This window comes from Apteryx mantelli, chromosome 13 (genome assembly GCF_036417845.1).
Source record: "Apteryx mantelli isolate bAptMan1 chromosome 13, bAptMan1.hap1, whole genome shotgun sequence".
Lineage (NCBI taxonomy): Eukaryota > Metazoa > Chordata > Aves > Apterygiformes > Apterygidae > Apteryx > Apteryx mantelli.
In genome coordinates this window covers 1,783,697-1,801,081 of record NC_089990.1, presented here as the reverse complement: position 1 = coordinate 1,801,081, position 17,385 = coordinate 1,783,697, and the positions used below count along the sequence as shown (strand labels likewise).

The following is a 17,385-nucleotide window of genomic DNA, read 5'->3' as shown; positions in this document are numbered from 1 at the left end:
GAATTTCAGGGAGGAGTTGCGGGAGGCAGAAGTCGCTGCCGGATGGCTTCGCCCCACGAGCAGCCCTGGCCAGACGTTTTTGGTGGGTCCTGTAGCCGTGCCTGAACCGCGGGGCTCGACCCCAGTGTTGAGCTGTGCCCCCACGCCAGGGCTCCGTGTGGGGCACACGCGTGTGCACGCATACGTGCATGCACACTGCTGCCCTGGCTCCTTCCCTCCTCGCCCAGCACCGCTCTGCAGCCCTCTCCTTTCTCTCCTTGCTTTGCTCCAGGCAGCTGGGCCCACCAGCGATGCCGGCTGGTGCCGGCGCTGCCCACCGCCTGCCCGGACGGAGGGGGAAGGTCTGCGCCTGCCCCGCGACGAGGGAGGGCGCGCTGGCAGGGCAGTGCAGACGTGTGCGTGGGGGCTGCACCTGGCACGGACGGAGAGGTGCATCGCACTTCATGCGGACAGAGAGGTGCATCACCCCTCAGAGCGCCTGCACCCACTCGTGCACCAGCAGCTTTAAAAATCAGCCCCCTGCCAGTCCGGACCCACATGGGCTTGCAGGTCTGGGAAGGGGGAAGCTGGAGAAGGGGCCGACACCTGGCCTGGAGTCATTAAAATCCAGTCCCTGCCACGCAGAGCCTTCTTCCCAGCTCACGGCCAGGACACGGGTAGCGGGAGCAGCTTCGCCCACCCCCGGAGCATTACAGGCACCGCGGGGGGAACGAGCCTCACATCTCCGCTACGCTTCTCATCAGCGATGCGGCGACAAGCCTCGCGAGCCCTGCTGCTTCCCGCCTTCTGGCCAGGAGAACTGGAGGACCGCCGGGCTGGGCAGGCCCTGCTCGGTTTCGGAGGAATCTCCAGGGCAAGGCCTTCTCCCGACGCCCTGTGGCTGCCTTGCTGCAGCACGAGCATGCCTGAGGTTGCTTCGCTTCAGGAGAGAGCCCGGGAGCTCCGCGTCCCCAGCAGCCCCTGCTTTGGTGGCAAGTAAAGCAAATGCAATGAAATAACAGCCGGGAGGCAGGCGGGAGGGGGATGTGCATCCCGGAGCCTTGCGCAGTAAGGCTGGGAACAGCAGGGAGCGATACCTCGGGTCCCAGGGGCTGCTCGCTTTGGTGTCACGGTCCTCAGTAGTCCCCAGGTCCCGCGTCCAGGCTGCAAGGTGGTGACCGCCGTGATGGAGCAGCCCTCGCCGGGGACAGCACGCACTTCACCCCGCCAGTGCCGTGCTTGTTCCCAAACGCCTCGGCCCCGGGCTGGCTCTGGCTCCCGCTGACCCCGGCGCGGCGCCGCCCGGCCGCGTTCCTAGCTGTGCCCAGGACGATGTCGACAGCATCCAGCCCTGCTTCTATACGGCTCTCCTGGGAGAGCCTGCAGACGGCGAGCCGAGCCGCTGGCCGGGGCCTGCCGTGCTCCCAGCTCCTCGGCCCGGGGCTCGGATCGCCTCAGCTGCCCCGACCGACGGGAGGGCGCACGCAAGTGGTCACGCCAGGTCCACGGCTGGTGCCACCCCAGCTACCTCCCGGCGTGGTCAGGCCACGCTCTGCCCGGAGCACGGACATGCAGGCAGCCCCGCCGGGGAAGGAGCCGCCTTGCAGCCGTTCCCGGGACCGGCCGTGCGCGGGGGCTTGCAGCTGTGCTCGCGCCCGGGGCTTCCCGCGGCCCCCGCGCGCGGCCCGTCTTGCACGGAAGAGGAGAGCTGCTGCGGGCAGGTTTCCCGGGCGGCTGCAGTTGCTGTGGCGATGGCAGCGGGGAGGCGAGGAGCCGGCGGGACCAGGCGCCGAGCTCCACGTCAGCGCTCCGAACCGGCTCTCCGGCAGCCACACCGGCGACCAGAGCCTGCGCGCAGCCAGCCAGAGGCGCTCACCAGCTGCCCGAGACCTCGCGCGCTCGTGCCACGCCAGAGCAGAGCTGCACCAGGCTGGGGAGGAGGCTGTGGTGGGCAGGTGGCTTCGCTGGGACGTCCCCACGGTGCTGGCCTGGCCGCAGAGCCCAGGCTGCTCCCCGCACCCCCCGCTCGCCCGCAGCCCTTCCAACCATGCCAGCCCTGCTCCGCTCCTTTCCTGGCGGCTCTTAGCTGGAGAGCAGGGCCAGGCATGCGCCACCCCACCGCGTACCTGCTCTAGGAGGTATCTGCTGACCACTGCCGGCTCCATCCCCACCACGTGCCGGCTGCTCCCCGCTGGCCGCCCAGCCTCCCCCACCTGGCTCCCCAGCTGCTTCTCCCCCCTTTCGACCATCCTCTCGCTGGAACCGGGTGCTGGGAGCCAGGGGGGCTGGAGAGCTGTGGTGAAGGAGCACAACGTGCTCCACAGCAGCCAGCTCCTGCCCTGGGCAGCCTCCCCGGTCCTCGGCGCTCCCGGTCCGCAGCGCCAGCGCAGGGGCTCCCCGGCCGCGGCTCCATGCTGCTCCCAGCTGTGAGCGCTCGGAGGGAGGGAGGGGAGCAGGGAGCGGGTTTTATAGCCCACAAAAGCAGATGTTGCTAATTGAGCCTTTGAGCTCCGTGCCAAGCTGTGGCATAGAAGCTCTGCCCGGGTTTCAGAACGGCTGCCAGGTCTCCAGCTTTGAAGATCGTGGGGGTGGGAGAGGGGGCTGGTGCGCAGGGAGGCCGCGCATGCATATCAGATTCGGCATGTGGGCCCGCAGCCAGGCTGGGAAAGTTCATCCCGCTGGAGCGGAGGAGCGCTGGAGGCGGGTGGCTCTCTGCCTCTCAGCCTCGGCCATGGCCGGAGGCCAGGATTAGGAAAGGTTAACGCTCGGTGTGTGCAGGAAGGTAGTACCTACAGACACTGGTGGCTACTCCTCTTATTTTCTTTCATGATGAAGATGAAGCCCTTGTTAGCAATTGCACATCACCACTGGGAACAGAACAGCAGGTCCTGGAGGTGCTGAGGAAGAAGAGATGACTGAACCCTCTGATCTCACCAGAGCATCCTTCCCCATCTGCCTGGATGCTCGCCCACAGCCACCATCTCCAACCAGCCGCCTTTCTCATCACAGAGCCAGCCCTCGCTTCCCAAACTCCCCAATTTCCCGTCTCCCAGCCTTGCTGGCCGCACATGGAGGGAGCCCAGGTTTAGCTCACCCCAGGTCTTTGATGCCCCCAGCGGCAGCCGCTGCCTTCCCCGGCAGGGAGCCGAGCCCTGCCGCCCCTCGGGCTGGCGGGACAGGAGGCCACGCGCGGTGGTCCTGGTGCAGAGGGTCTCGCTGTGACCTCAGTGGCTGCCAGACACTCGCTGATTGGACCCGAGCGTGGCCCCGCACTTGTGTCTGTGAGAAGTTCTCACCGTGGGGCCTCCACGGTCGCTCCTGCAGGTCGCCCTTCACTCAGCTCTTCAGGTAGTGGCACAGCCCAGCTTGGTCCTTCTGCCCATTGCCACCAGGCCAGGGAGCCCAGCAAGGATGCATCTCGGTTTCCCAAGGCCGTCTCTGCAAGAGCTGTTCCGAGCCCATCGGGGTCACCTGAACGCACTGCTGGCTGCACTGCTTGACCTCCTGTTGGGGCAAGGGTGGTGCTGGCACGAGACGAGGACTGCCGGCACATCTGCCCGCTGCACACGGTGGGCAACGCGGTGGGCAGACACCCCCTGCGTGTGCGCTGTGCCGGCGGGGGCCCTGCGGATGAGCTGGCTGGGGGGGCTGGAAGGACAGAGTGCATTGCACAACAGCTCTCGCCCCTCGGGAGCCCTGGCCACTGGGTTAGGTAACGCAGAAGTATTTCGGCAAAGAAGGGTCCACCCTGAAGGGGAAGTTACTGGGGGGACCCTGTGAAGGGAACCGTTGCTTATACACGTTTTCCAAAGGGAATGGGAAAGTTGGGGGTTGCTTCTCAGACTGGGACCAGGCAGTCGAGGTGAGCTGGTGCGTCATGCACCACCATGCCTCTGCCCGGGTTGGAGCGGACACGAGTCCAGCACACAGACGTTTGCCATCACCTCGGGGCTGTGCTGCCGTGTCCCACCACCAGCAAAGCAGCCGTCTGTCCTCGAGAAGCTCCCGCCCGGGGGGCGCAGGCAGCAGGGCAAAGCCCCCAGGCCCCCCGCACGGGCCGACGCGTTGGTTATGCCCTGCTCAGCGCTGATCTCTGGCAGCCAGCCTGGCTCCAGCACAGCCCCTCTCGGCTGCAAGCAAGACGGAAAACCCCTCAGCGAGGAACACTGGGTCTCCTTCCAGGTGGAGGCAGCCCAGCATCGGCCGGAGCCCGGGGATGCCAGCAGCACCGCCGGGCTCCCTGTGCTCCCTTCCGGAGGCCTCCTCCGCCCCGGAGCACAGCCCTGAGCCTGCATGGCAGCCAGTGCTTTCCGGGGTGCCGGTCCCAAAAGGAAGAGCCGGGAGCTGGCAGAGCATTGGGGGGACCCAGGGTGGGTAGCGCCGTGCTGGGGGACGCAGGCAGGGCCAGGCTGCCTGCGGTGCGGTGCAGCCCAGCCGCCCCAGCCCCTGCCTGTCCCCTGCTCCCTGCACACTGCTCCCTCCCTGCCTGTCCCCATCCCCCTGCACACTGCTCCCTCCCTGCCTGCTCCCTGCCTGCCTGTCCCCATCCCTTGCTTGCCTGCCCCCATCCCCTGCTCCCTGCCTGCCCCCATCGCCCGCCGCCGCCGGCGCGGGGAGCCCGGGCCATCCCCGTCCCTCTGCTGCCCCCCCGCGGCCGCGGCCCCCCCCTGCGCCCGGCCCGGCCGCTCCGCAGCGCCCCCGCCGCGCCGAGCCGCCAGCGCCTCTCACCGCTGCCTCAGGCCCGCCCCCCCCCCCCGCGTTTGCAGCACATTTTGCACACGCGTGTGCTCCCCACCGGCGCAGCGGGTGCAAGGGGCTGCGCAGCACCTCGCCCGCACACGTTGTGTGCACGCACAGCCACGCACAGCACATGCAGTGCACTTGCTCCCGACACACATGCGGGCAGTGCCACACTGGCACATGCTGTGCGCACACGTGGCCATGCACAGTGCACACGCTCCTGACATGCGTGTGCACACGCGTGTGCAGGCAAGCACTGATACTGCACGCTCCCTTCCCTCTCCTCCACCCAAACGCTCGGCCCCAGCACGCTGGCACTTGCTAACGCATCCTCGCTTGTTTTTCCCCCTTTGCCTTGAGCACCGCTGCCTGCCTCCCACGCGTTTTCACCTGACTCCCACTCACGGCGCGTTCAAGGCTCCCTGCTCTCGGCTCCCGGGTCTTGCGTCTGCCTCCCTGCTGCGTGCACCGAGGTCTCTCCTCACGCTGCTGCATCCGTGGGACTTCCCCCGCATGCGCCGCCTCCGCCTGGAAAAGCTGGGAGCTGGTCTGCAAAGGTCCTGAGCTCTTCCCCCAGCCCGATGGGGCCTCTTTGCCTCTTGCTGTAAGAGGAAATAGCCCCAGAAGGAAAGAGAAAAGCCAGGCTTCCCTGCAGCCAAGGAGGAAGGTGTCATCCGGAGCAAGGCAGAGGAACGGAGAAGGCAAGAGGGTGAAAGGAAACTCCGGCCAGGAGGGAAGAGGGCGTAGGGCCCCAAAACGGCCTGCCTTGGCCCGTCCGTGCCAGCGGTGGTGAGCCAAAACCGCAACCCTCCATCGCTCTCCCTGGGCTTCTTCCTCTTTCTTGCAAGAGCCACAAAGCAAGAAACGCTTCTTCCCTGGGGCACGGCTTGGAGCCTGCCGCGGAGCCGGGAGCGAGGCCGGCCTGCTGGGAAAGCTTTGGTGGCTTCTGCACCCGGGGCCAGCAGCTGCACTGTGCGCAAGAGGGGTGAAGCTTGGGACTCCTGTTTTCTAGCACACGCCTGCGAGACGGAGGCCGGGGTGATGGAGCCAGCGCACCGGCACAAATGAGCGCAGCCCCCTTGGCTATAGGGACGTGGCAGGTTATATTTTTGGGAGGTGACCAGTGCCAGGTCTCGTCTCTTCCCAGCAGCTGCCTGCCCCACACATCTGCAATCCAGCTCGAATGGCCAGGCTGCTGCTCGCAGCCATAGGGCCCCATCCAGAAATCGCACGGCAAGGGGAGAGCTGCTCCCGCACGTCCTCCCACAGCAGACACCCCTTGGAGCAGCTCCCCACCAAAACCTCACCTGAAACGCACATGGCCCACGTGTGCCTGGTTGTGGTTGGGGACACATGTGTCCCCACAACAGCCTGGGCTGAAGGCTGTGGAGCTGAGCCCCCTGCTCCAAGGCCCTGCCAGGTAGCACGCAGGCCAGCTGCTCCCTAGGGAGGGTGAGCCGGGAGCTGTGGTGACCCCAGTGCCGGCAGTGCCCTCACCTATGGATGCAATCCCATCGGCACTGACCACAGCAGCAGAGCCAGGCGCTGGCAGCAGGCTCCATCACCCAGACCCAGCAAGCAATGACCCAGGTCCAGGACCCATCCGCAGAGCTCAGGCAGGAGCAAAAGGAGACGAGGCCAGAGACAGGGCTGGAGACAAGGCTACAACACAGGTCCAAAGCCCCTCCAGGAGCCAGGGCTGGAGACAACCTCCAGCGTACGACCAAGGGGTCCATCCAAGAGCCAAGTGCTCACGCTGCAGCTCTGCATCCACCCGAGGAGCAGGGCAGGGCTGGAGACATGCAACCTGCAGCAGAGCCTGGAGGGGAGAGAGGGCCCTGGGCTGAGCTTAAATGGAGCCCCAGGGCCTGGGCAGGGTGGGTGGAGGCCCCAGGTGAGGCTGCTCAGGGCCATTAAGGCATTTTGGTGCCCTCAGAGGCCTGACAGCCCCCTCTGCTCCACCTGGCTCTCTCCCCTCCATTCCCTTTCCCTCTTCCTCCTTTGCATCTTCCTTTCATGCCGCCTTTCCCCATCCGGCACCAGCTCCTGGTGCTTTGCAGGCTGTGGGTGCACCCTGTGCCCGCCGCGGTCCTCGCAGCCCCCGCGCGCATGCACGGCACGTCCCTGTGCGGCCACACGGCCGTGCCCCGGCAGGCACCTGGTACATCGGCTGGCGCACACGTATAGCGTGTTTGCACACCTGCGCACACCGATGCCTGCCCGTGCACCCCCCCCCCCCCCCAGCCTCCCGGCCGCTCCTGCCGGTCTGCCGGCCCTTGCAGGTGCCGACCTCCCTTCTCCTCCGCTCTCCTCTCCAAACAAACCCTCGTCCCTGGGGATTAGTGACTGCAAAAGGCAGCACGGCATGGCACAGCGCGGTGCAGAGCAGCCCCTCGGCCGGCTCTGCCCCCCCCGCCGGCCAGGGCCCCTTTTAAACGGGGAGCAGACAGGTTGCCAAACATCCCATCGCTCAGGGCGAGGGGCGCCGGAGGGGGTCAGGAAGAGGGGAGCCACGGCTGGCAGCCTTCAGCCTCCGCTGAGGAAGAGCCGGGGCATGGCCCGCCCCTGCCACAGCAGCCCCCGCCACGGCAGAGCGGTCCGGAGTTAGTGTTTCAGGGCTGCAGCGCTCACCTGGGGCGGGCAGGGCTCTCTCGTGGGGTTTGTGTGCCCCATGGGCCACTCTTATCAGACCCGAATCCAGGGTCGTCCCCCCCTGCATGCCTCCCCCCCCCCCGGTTCCAGCTGAACCAGGGCCCCTCTGCCCGCACAGCCCTGCACCGGCCGCAGCCCCCACAGCCGGGCCTGGCCGAAGCTCCTGCCACCCCCGGGAGGCACTGCCCGGCCCTCACCCCTGCCTGCCGGGGGCAGAGCCCGGGGCGAGGAGAGCCGTGCCATGCCAGTCCGTGCCATGCCGGTCTGGTCTGGTCCGTGCCGTGCCGTGCCAGTCCGTGCCATGCCGGTCTGGTCCGCACCGTGCTGCGCTGTGCTGTGCCATGCCGTGCTGGTCTGGTCCGGTCTGTGCCATGGTGGTCCGTGCTGGTCCGTGCCGTGCCGGTCTGGTCTGGTCCGGGCCATGCTGGTCCGTGCCGTGCCATGCTGTGCCGGTCTGTGCCATGCTGGTCCGTGCCAGGCCGACCCGGTCCGGTCCGGGCCGTGCCGTGCCGTGGAGCGGCGCGGGCGCTAGGGGCCAGGCGAGCTCCACGCACCGGCCGGCGGCGGCAGGCGGCGCCCGAGCGGCCGCGACCGGCAGCGGCTGCTCCGCCGCCCCGAGCCCCGGCACGGGCACCCCCGGCCCGGGCACCTTCGGCCCCCTGCACCGCCAGCTCGGGCACACCCCCCCCCCCGACACCCCTGGTCCAAGCACCCCTGCAGCCCCGAGCGCCCCCAGCCCCGAGCATCTCTGGCGGTTCCAAGCGCTGCGCATCCCCGAGCATCCCCGCTGCCCTGAGCTGCCCCGCAGTGCTGCATCCCTGCTGCCCCGGGCGTCTCCCCCAGCCCCGAGCACCCCCGCAGCCCCGAGCACCCCAACAGCCCTGAGCACCCTGGCAGCCCTGAGCACCCTGGCAGCCCCAAACACCCTGCTGCCCCAGGCGCGCTGGCGGCCGAGCATCCCCGCAGCCCCGAGCACCCTGCAGCCTCAGGCGCGCTGGCAGCCGAGCATCCCCGCAGCCCCGAACATCCTGGCAGCCCTGAGCATCCCCACAGCTCTGAGCACCCAGTCGCAGCCCAGCCTCCAGCCGGGCTCCCAGGCCTCCTGGCCCCGGAGGCTGGTGGGCCTTGGGCCTCTTGCTAAAACCCTGCCAAGCGGATCATGGCAAACGTGAAATCAGTGGGGATTTGGTGCTTCTGCTGGTGCACGGCGTTTAGATTAGTTTATTCAAATCCAGAACTGGGAGCGTTACTTTGGGGGAAGCAGCCGAGAAGGTTCCCATTCGCAGCTCTGCCCCGGAGCTGGTGCGGTTGCATAGCAAACATGGGAAATGTTTCGTTTCTCCTCGGTTTCAGGTCAGACGGGGTGGGGACCTCTTAGGGCTGGGGAGATGTAGCAGGTTCTGGAGCCAGGAGCTGCTTCTTGCATTAAATTCAAGGAAGAAGAAAAGGATACGGGAAATCCCAGGTATAATGGGATGCCTGGAGCCTCCGTTTCACTGCTGGAAGCTGGCTCTGCCGCCTGCGCTCATGCACGCACACACACGTGTGCACACACACACACACACACACGCACGCTCAGGCCGAGCGCAGCCTCACAGGTCCGAGGGAGCCGTAGCATCCGCAGGTGAGTCCCACCGTACCCGTCACCCCAGCAAAGTGCGCTAAAGCAGCCTGCTCCCGGCCCCTCTGCAGGGACCCCCGTACCACCCCGGGCAGCTGAGTAAGGAAGAAAAAAGGGAGAAATATGATGAAAAAAAATGCCACCTTCCAGGCAGGGCACCCGGGAAAGCTCTTTCCTCCCGGCAGGGCTGCAAGCCAAGCGGTGCAGTGTGGACAGCACGGCGATCCCGCCACCCACCGAGCCGCGGGCTTGCCTCCGCCGGGGCGGCCGCACCGCCACTGCCCCCAGGAGCCCGTCCTGCCGCCCGGATCCCAGCGGGAGCTCCAAAGCGTTTCCTGATGTTTAACCTCAGCTTCACCCCGTCCTCCACGTGGACGCAGCCTGCCACGTCCTCGGCGCGAGCCAGAGTCCCGGCCGCTTCCCGGCCGCCCGCTGCATCCGCCCTGCTCCATGCAGCTGCTCCCCGGAGCCACCCTGAGACCAAACCCAGCAAACTGAATCTTTCGGGTCGGCGGTTTCTCGAAAGCGAGGATGGAGCTGAGGCCGGCCCGACCCCTCCTGAGGCCGGCTGGTTTCCCCATCCTGCTGGAGCTGGGACCGGCCTTCTCTGCCCGAGCCTTTCCCGCGGCCGGAATCGCCTTCTCGGCACCCGGGCTCTGCTGCGGCCCCGGAGGCGGGTGCAGGGTGCAGGCTGGTCCCGGGCAGCGCCTGGCGCGCGGGAGCGGGCTGAGGGCCGGGACCCGCCGCCGGGGCTGGGGCCGGGGCGCACGCGGGCGCTGCTGGGGCCGGAGGAGCAGCTGTGTTTACTTTCCATCCGCTGGAGGGAACAACAGGGGATTTTTTTTCTTCTTTTCTTTCTTTCTTTCATTTTGCTTTCTCGAGGCTTTGTGTGTCCTTCCCCGGCCAGAAACCCTCGTGTAAACATCCTGCCGCTTCGCCGAGGGGAGGGAGCACCGCGGTGGAGGTGGCGTCCCGCTCCCCACTCCGCCGGGCTGCTTCCTCCTGCGCGCATCCCCGCGTCCCCCCCAGGGCCAGGTGGCACCGGAGCTGGTCACCTCCCTGCTGGGGACTTGTCCCCTCCGGCTCGGGTTGTCCCTGATATTCCCCACTGCCCCAACTCATCTGCCGGAGATGCTCGGCTCCAGGATCGATGGAGGCAAAGTGGTGTCAGGGTGTTTCCGGAAAATACATCCCCGGAGGAAGGGAGAGGGGGGGTGTCCCTGCGGTGAGGGGCTGGGATGCACTGGGGAAGCCACGTGCGTCCTGCACGGGGACTGGAAAGCGGCTCCTGGGGACCCCGGAGACGGGAAGGGGAGAGGAAGGTATCAGCCCGGGAGACACCAGTCCTGTTCCGAGCCGCAGGGCAGGAAAGAAGCAGCCAGGGATGGCGGTGTCGCGCTATGGCTGCGCTGGAGGCTGCTTTAGAGGAGCTGACGCGGGTGGTTCCCGCGGCCCCTTTCCGGGGTCCTGGCTGCAGGGAGCTGCCAGAGCTGCCGGCTTGCAGGAGAGCAGCCGGACGCAGCGGGGATGGGGAGCTTGGCCCCCCCCGTCCGTCCGAGGGCTGTTATCTCCTGGTGATGCTTCTCCTGCCCCTCTGCTCTCGGCTCCCCGGCAGAGCCAAGGGCGCCCGGGCCCCGATCGCCCCCGTCGCGCCTGGTCCCGCGGGGCTGGGCAGCGCTGCGGCGGCGTCTCCGCGAGGATGCGGGCGATGGATGCGCGAGGAGCGGCGAATCCGCGCGGGAGGCGGAGGAGAGGCCCTGGGCGCCCGCTGCCGCCGCTCAATCAGCGACGGCTTGTTCCCGGTCGTGGGCAGCCTGATTAATCCCGGCTGCCTCCGCTGCGATGCTGATTTTGGTGCCTGCCGCTGAGAGCAAAATTTCTGGCTATTATGCACAGAAAATTGCCCAGGTTCTGGCTGGGTTATCTGTGTCCAGGGAAATGGAGCGGGGCCGGGCAGGACGAGGGCCGGCAGCAGTGCCGATGCCCTCCGCGGGGCCGGAGCTGGGGCGGCTCCGGGGCCGGCGCCGAAGCCAAGACCCTGCTCTGCCGGCCAGCAGGGACGGGACCGACGGCTGGCTGAGGACATCGCTGAGGAGCGGAGCGAGCGTCCGGCTTTGAAGGAGGCAGCGGCCGGCCTGGGCGCTGCAGCCGGCTACCGAGTCGCTCAGCATCTTCCCTTTTCGGCCGGGGAAACTCGGGAATTGGGATCGGCGGAGAGGCACCGGCAGCTACGGAGAAGCGCTGTATTTTATTTTTGCAATGGAAGTAAAAAAAGCAGCCCCCAGCCGCGGCCGCCCCCCCGGCAGGCCCTCGCCCCCTTCCTCCACCCGTTTAGCCCACCGCCGTGTGCTTTTAACGAGGACGGCTAATTAGCCCGGGCCCCAGGCGGCCGCGCGCGGGAGCAGCTCTCGGCGCCCCCCGCGCCGCCGCCGTCCCCGGCAGAGCCGCTTCCCCCCCGCGAGCACCGGGGCCGATAAGGTGCCGGCGGGTGCCGTTCCCTGGGCCTTTCCCTGCTCCTGCCAGGCCCTGAGGACAAACATTCCTGGAATATTTGTCGCGTTCGGCTCAATGCAGCATCCTCCAGGAAAAAAAAAATCAATAAAAGAAAAGCCGGTTCTTCCACCATTCCCTTTAGCCTTCTTTTCCATTTAAGCTTTTCAACTCCGGCTCTGGATAGCGCTCCTTATGGAAGAGCTGCAGCCTTGGTGGCAGCTGCTCTGGAGCGGTGGGAGCCGCCGTTCCCAGCCGGGGCTGAGGATGAGGAGGAGCAGCCGGGTTGCTTCGCAGCCGCCCAGCCCTCCGGGTGTCCGCGGTGGCTCCGGAGACGTGCCGGCGGTCCGAATCCGCAGCGCTTTTGGGGCAGGGAGCTGGCTGGCGTGCCGAGGCGGGAGTGACCCAAAAAGGCCCCGTTTCACCCCATTTCTGCCCGGCGCAACCGCCGCTGCCCGGAGCCGCTCGGGGGCTCCAGCCTCGCGTCTTCGCTTCCGCACCCCATTCCTCTGCCCGTCGCCCCCAGCGCCGGGAGCTGCCGCGGCGCGAGGCCGGAGCCGGCGGCTCTGCCGGAAGCGGGTGCCGGGCGGAGGGCTGGCGGGGCTGCCGGCACCCCGGCTGCTCCGTGGGAACGGCTTTGCCGGAAGGCTTTAACGGCAAACACAAACGTGTGCGAGTGGGTGCGATCCAAGGAGCCTGCGCCAGGACTCGCTACCTGCTTGATGCCTGGGGCCTGCTCGGTTACGGCAATTCCCTCCTGGATAATGAACATTTTTAGCACTCTGCTATAGCGATTTTAGTGCCCGGAGAGGCCGGCTGCTGGCCGCCCTCCGAAGGCCGTGCCGGGGCTGGCGGTGTTATTCGAAGGATGTCGGCGTCCCAAGGGCCCTGCAGAACAGCCCCATCTCGTCCGCTTTTGCTTTTTTAACTTTCTCTGATGTAAGCGGAAATAAATCTGCCGCTTTGGAAACTGGGGGAACTGCCTGTCTTTTCTCTTTTTCCTTTCTTGCTCGGCATCAGGCTCCGAGCTCGCGCAAACGGCAGGTCCGTCCCTCCTCACCCCTCCGGAGGCCAGAGCTGAAGGACGCCTCCCTGCCGGGAGCAGAGGGGCGGCTTTGCCCCTTCCCGCCGGCCGGGCCAGGGGCTCCATCTGGAAGCACTAAGGACGGAGGGGAAGCGGAGTTCCTAATATTGTGCTTGGCCGCGCTCTTGTTGTAGCGACTGCTGTTAATGCAAATCCCACGAGGAGGAGCTCAGCGCCGCGCCGGGCGCATGCCGGGCTGCGGAAGACCGGCTCATCCCACCCGGTGCCACCGCCGGACCGCGCTCGCTGCCCACCGCTCCCACTCTGCTCCCTCCCTCCCGCTCTCCGGGAGGTGTAATTTAATCTTTCCAAAGGTTCAGGAAGGTCAAAGACTTTTTCCAATGGTTCCCATCGGGCCGCGTCCTCCCCACATGGCGTCAGTCCGAGCGGCTCGGCTTCATCCACCAGGCCTGACCCCTCGGTTAGCTCATTCCTTGGCCGGGACGTTCCCCCTCCCGCTGGATTTGCTCATCCGCACGCCGCTCTTGCAGCGCCTGGATGCCGCAGGGCCGGCGCGGGGCGGGAGGAAAGGCCCACGTCCTGCGGGAATGGGCGCTGCCGGAGCTCCCGGACAGCCGGGGCCGTGCTCGGGCAGGCGGGATCCTTCGGCTCGGGAGCTGGAGGAGCAGCCGGGCCCCGCATGTCGAGCCCAGGGGGGAGTTTTTGCGCGGCCAGGAGCTTTTCTTGTGAAGACTGCACTCGAGCAGAGTCGGCTTAGGTTTATTTTTCCCTCTAATAAAAAACTAATAAAGGAGAAAATGAAAAAATAATTTTCAGGAATTTGGCTGTGTCTGCCCCGTTTCCTTTGGCCGCTCCGCAGGGGTGCGCGTGGGTCAGCGTGTGAGACGCAGGTCACTGCGGCGCGGGTCTCCTTCCCCTGCCCCTGCCCCTTCCCCACCTTCTTCCCTTCTCCTTCCCTTCCCCTTCCCCTTCCATATCCCCTTTCCTTCCCCTTCGTCTTCCCCTTCCCTTCCCCATCCCTGTCCCCTTCCCTTTCCTCTTCCTCCTCCCCTTCCTCCTCCTCCTCCTCCCTTGCCAGTCCTCGTGCTGCCCCGAGGACGGTGCCGGTCCTCACTCTGCCCTTTGCTCCCCTCCAGGCCACCGGCGAGGAAGCCGCCAGGCGCTTTCGCTCCGGGCAGCCCGGTCCCCGCTCGCCGTGCCGAAGCCGGGCTGGGAGCCGGCTGCGGGGCGTCGCGGGCCCCGTGGCCTCGTTTGGGGCTTTGTGTCTCTCCGCGACTTGAAAACCGCCCGGCGTAAATCTCCGCAAACAGCCCGTGCTGCATTATTTACGCTCGCAGCGGGACCCTTCGCGCTCTTTCATCCTGCCTCGTTAATGCGAACCAGAGACGGGTTGGGGCTTAGAAAGAGTCTGCGGCGCCGCCCCCCCCCCCCCCCAGCCCAGCGCCGCTGCTCGGCCGCCCCGATAAGGGGAGATTTATACGGGCGAGGAGGGAGGCGGCGAGCAGGGGGTTAAGAGGGAGTCGCTTTGGGGGGCTCTTTGAAGATAAATTTAACTTGTTCTTATCTGTGCTCCATGCACTCGGGCAAACGGGAACGCCGGGACGGGACGGGGGCTGCTTCCAGCCTGTCCTGTCCCGGGACCCTGGCACTCCGGCTCCATGGGTCCGTGCCCTCGCCACCGCCAAGCCGTGCGAACCGGGACCGGGGGGGGGGGCGAGGGGCTCGCGCCCGCTGCATTTGCCCCCCGCCAGGCGCCCCGGGACGTTTCTGCAGCCCCTTTGGCAACGGGGCCCCAAGGCTGCACAGCCGCTGCCCGCGCAGCGAGGCCGGAATGGGGCACGGACCGCGCAGCAACGCTCCCACAGCCACAAATGTTCGGCATCGAAATACAGGGAAAAGGGTGAAAAGAAAAGCGGAGGAAGCAGGAGGCGGCGCGGCTTTCCCAGCGCAGCCCAAAGAGCTCCGAGCGCCGGCGGCTCCTGAAGCAGCATCCGCTCTCTTATCCCCAGGGCAGCGACGTTCTCCATGTGCTTCCTGCTCCGCCTGTGCCACGTGCTCCACGGAAAGCACCCAGGGACCCTTTCCTCCCCTTTTCCTCCCCTTGAAGGTAAATGCCACGTGGAGCAGAGCCATGGACTTGTGCTCCCCGGCAGCGTCCCGTCGAGGGAGCAGGGACTCCAGGCCGGGGTCTCCCAAACGCCCGGGGCGCTGGTGAGCCCAGGGATGCGCAGCCCCTTCCTGAGCCTCCGGCAGGGCGACGCAGCTCAGCTGCCAGGCTGAACAGATCTGGCTGCGAACCGCTGGAGGAAATAATTCTTCTATTAAAAATGCCGATTCATCAGCTTTGCTATGAACAGATCAGCACTGGGGTTTTTTTTCTTTCACCGCAAAAAAGGGAAAAACTCTCCAAATTAGCAAATGTTTAGTTTTTCTACTTCAGATGTCCTGAAATTTAAGCTAATTGTAGAAAAACATATTTAAAAATAAATGGCAGTCATAACTGACACAAAAGCTTGTGGCAACATCGGGACAGTGTGTTTTGCTTGCGCTGGGCTCCTCTTCCAAATCGCTTTCACTCCCCCCGTTCCCTTTCTTTGAACTTTGACTTCGGCGCTGCTCAGGCCCGCAGGTCCGGCCGTTTTGGACGGATGGCGGCGGGATGCGTCCTCGCTCGGTGGGAGCCGCTGGCCTGGCATTCCCAGCCGGCAGCGCACGGAGGGACCGGCTCCAGGACCTGTCCGGGAGGTGACGCTGGCGGCCGCTGGCCTGGGGTGTCCTCGGTGGCGACACGGCAGGATGAGGGGCAGCAAGCACCGCTCTGTCCTCGGGGGCAAAGTGGGAAAAACCCTGGGGCTGGCCTCAAGGAAGAGGAAATCGGGCATTTCTGGGGGAAAAAAAGAAAAAAAAAACAAGTTTCCTATAGACTTGGTTGCTGCTGGGGATGCAGGTAGCTGCGAAGCCGACCGGAGGAGCGACACCTCTTGCAGCACCTGTCCAATGTTTCTAAGCCAGCATTGAAACCACTCGGCATTCTGCTCCCGCGGTTTTTCGGAGAGCAATCACGGAGCTCTTTGGGGCATTGCTAGGTGTTAAAGTTATAATGAATAATGCTTTAATTAAGCTTGTGGTCCCTAAAAAATAATACCTCAGTGAAAGATTGGAGGAAATCCTGCAGAGGAAGTGTCTCCCATCCCAGCAGCGGGGCTGCGCGAAACCAGTAATGGCTCTAGCAGAAGTTCCTGCCGCTGGATATAAAGTGAGAAAAGATGTCTTAATTGCTAATCCAGAGAAAATCGGAGCAATGGCTGAAACGCCCCCTCCCCAGCGTAAAGCGCCTCCGCAGAGGGTTCTCGGAAAGATTAATCACGGGACAAATTCAGGCTAAATACATAGGTGAACCCAAATGCTTGAGGGCACCTCTGGAAAATGGATTTTCCCTAGCGGGGAAGGCAGCTGAAAGCGGCATTGGACGGGCTCCGGGTGTGAACCGCCAGTGCGAGGCTGCCGGAGGGAAGAGCCACGTTCATGTTTCCAGACCATGGCAATGGGCCATGCTGCACTGGAATGGGAGAAACACCGCGGTGAGCAGAAACCCGGAGAAAGGGCCGGCAGTGCCCTCGGCCACGCCGGGCTGGGGATCCTGCGGGAGCTGCCGCCACGCCGCGAGATCCCTGGAGCAGCGTCCGGGAGGAGACGCACCAGCGCGAGGGGCTGCGCGAGGCACGGCGGGGCCGAGCGGGCGTTGGGTGACTGCTGCTATTTAAGTGGTTTTTGTGCAGGGGCTGAGCAATGTAAAAAAGAAACAGTGTCAAAAAGGAGTTTCAAGCTACTCGCAGGGAATGGCGTCCTGTTGCATCCGAACTTCGACAAGGTGCCGCTGGTGCAGCCGAGGGCAAAAACACGACCACCGGGATGCAAACAGCAGCAGCCGATCGCTGCCTCCGCAGGCAGGAGCCCCTCTGTGCAAGCGCCTCTTTTCCCAGTTCCGACCTGAAAGAGTTTGGGGAAAGAGAGAGAAAGTGCCTGAAAATGAAAACTTGGGGCAGAACTTTCTTCCAGATTTGGCTTTTTGAGAAATGAATTCCCGTTGCCGGCCTCCCCCAGGTTTCTCTGGAAGCTTTCGCAAACGGGCTCTTTTCCACCTTCCTTTCTTACGCGTGGGGGAGATGTTTGCCATTTCATGACCCGTTCCACCAGCCCTTTTTACCTCATCCTCTTTATTTGACTGAGTCACCGTCGCCGGTGGAAAATCGGCCAAACCCAAGGCGGAAACGGAGGGTTCAAACGGGCCATTGCGTTATCGCCGCTTAACGAGTTACCGCGTGTCAGCAGGGCTGCGCCGGCTCCACGAGCTCCCCGAGCCTGCGGCAAGCAGGAGGCAAAGAGAGAGACGAAATTAGGCAAACAGATTTTACTCTGCCTTTGCCGCAGCCTCGGACACCGCAGCGCTGCCACTTGGCTGGCCCGGGATAAAGCCCGGGAAGCTCCCGGAGGCGGGAAGGCGAGCAGGGAGCTCTGCAGCTGTGTGGGAACCGCAGCGGGGTTTCCTTAGCAGTGTCCTCGGGGCGGTGGGCAGCAGGCAGGGCTTCCCGTGACCTGCTCTTTGCCAACGCGGATAAAGCTCCTTGCAGCCTCCGGAGCCGCTGGCACAGACTTTGGATACGCCGGCATCTCCGTGCGACAGGGCTGAGCCCAGAGCAAACACCCGTAAAGCCCCGAGCCTGGGGCTGGGCGCAAAGAAAACAAGCAGGCTGGAGGGAGACGGGCCTCCGCAGGTCACCTGGCCTCCTTATCTCCGGCGTCTGTTTGCTCCAAGATTAAGCCAGAGTCTGCAAGTTACAAAAGTCCAAGGGAACCG

The 17,385-nt window shown here is 65.3% G+C and overlaps 1 long non-coding RNA gene across 3 annotated transcripts; it reads right to left on the bottom strand.

Annotated features, from left to right (window-relative positions):
• Positions 1-14,904: 14,904 nt before the first annotated feature.
• LOC136993274 (uncharacterized) lies at positions 14,905-17,035 on the bottom strand. Of its 3 annotated transcripts, XR_010885526.1 has the most exons (4): positions 16,735-17,035; positions 16,362-16,517; positions 15,673-15,772; positions 14,905-15,411 (listed from the first exon to the last, which is right to left on the bottom strand). It is a non-coding gene; the product is annotated as an uncharacterized lncRNA (long non-coding RNA). The 3 variants fall into 3 exon arrangements; XR_010885527.1 differs by having other exon boundaries at positions 16,358-17,035; XR_010885525.1 differs by having other exon boundaries at positions 16,362-17,035.
• Between the last annotated feature and the right edge of the window lie 350 nt (positions 17,036-17,385).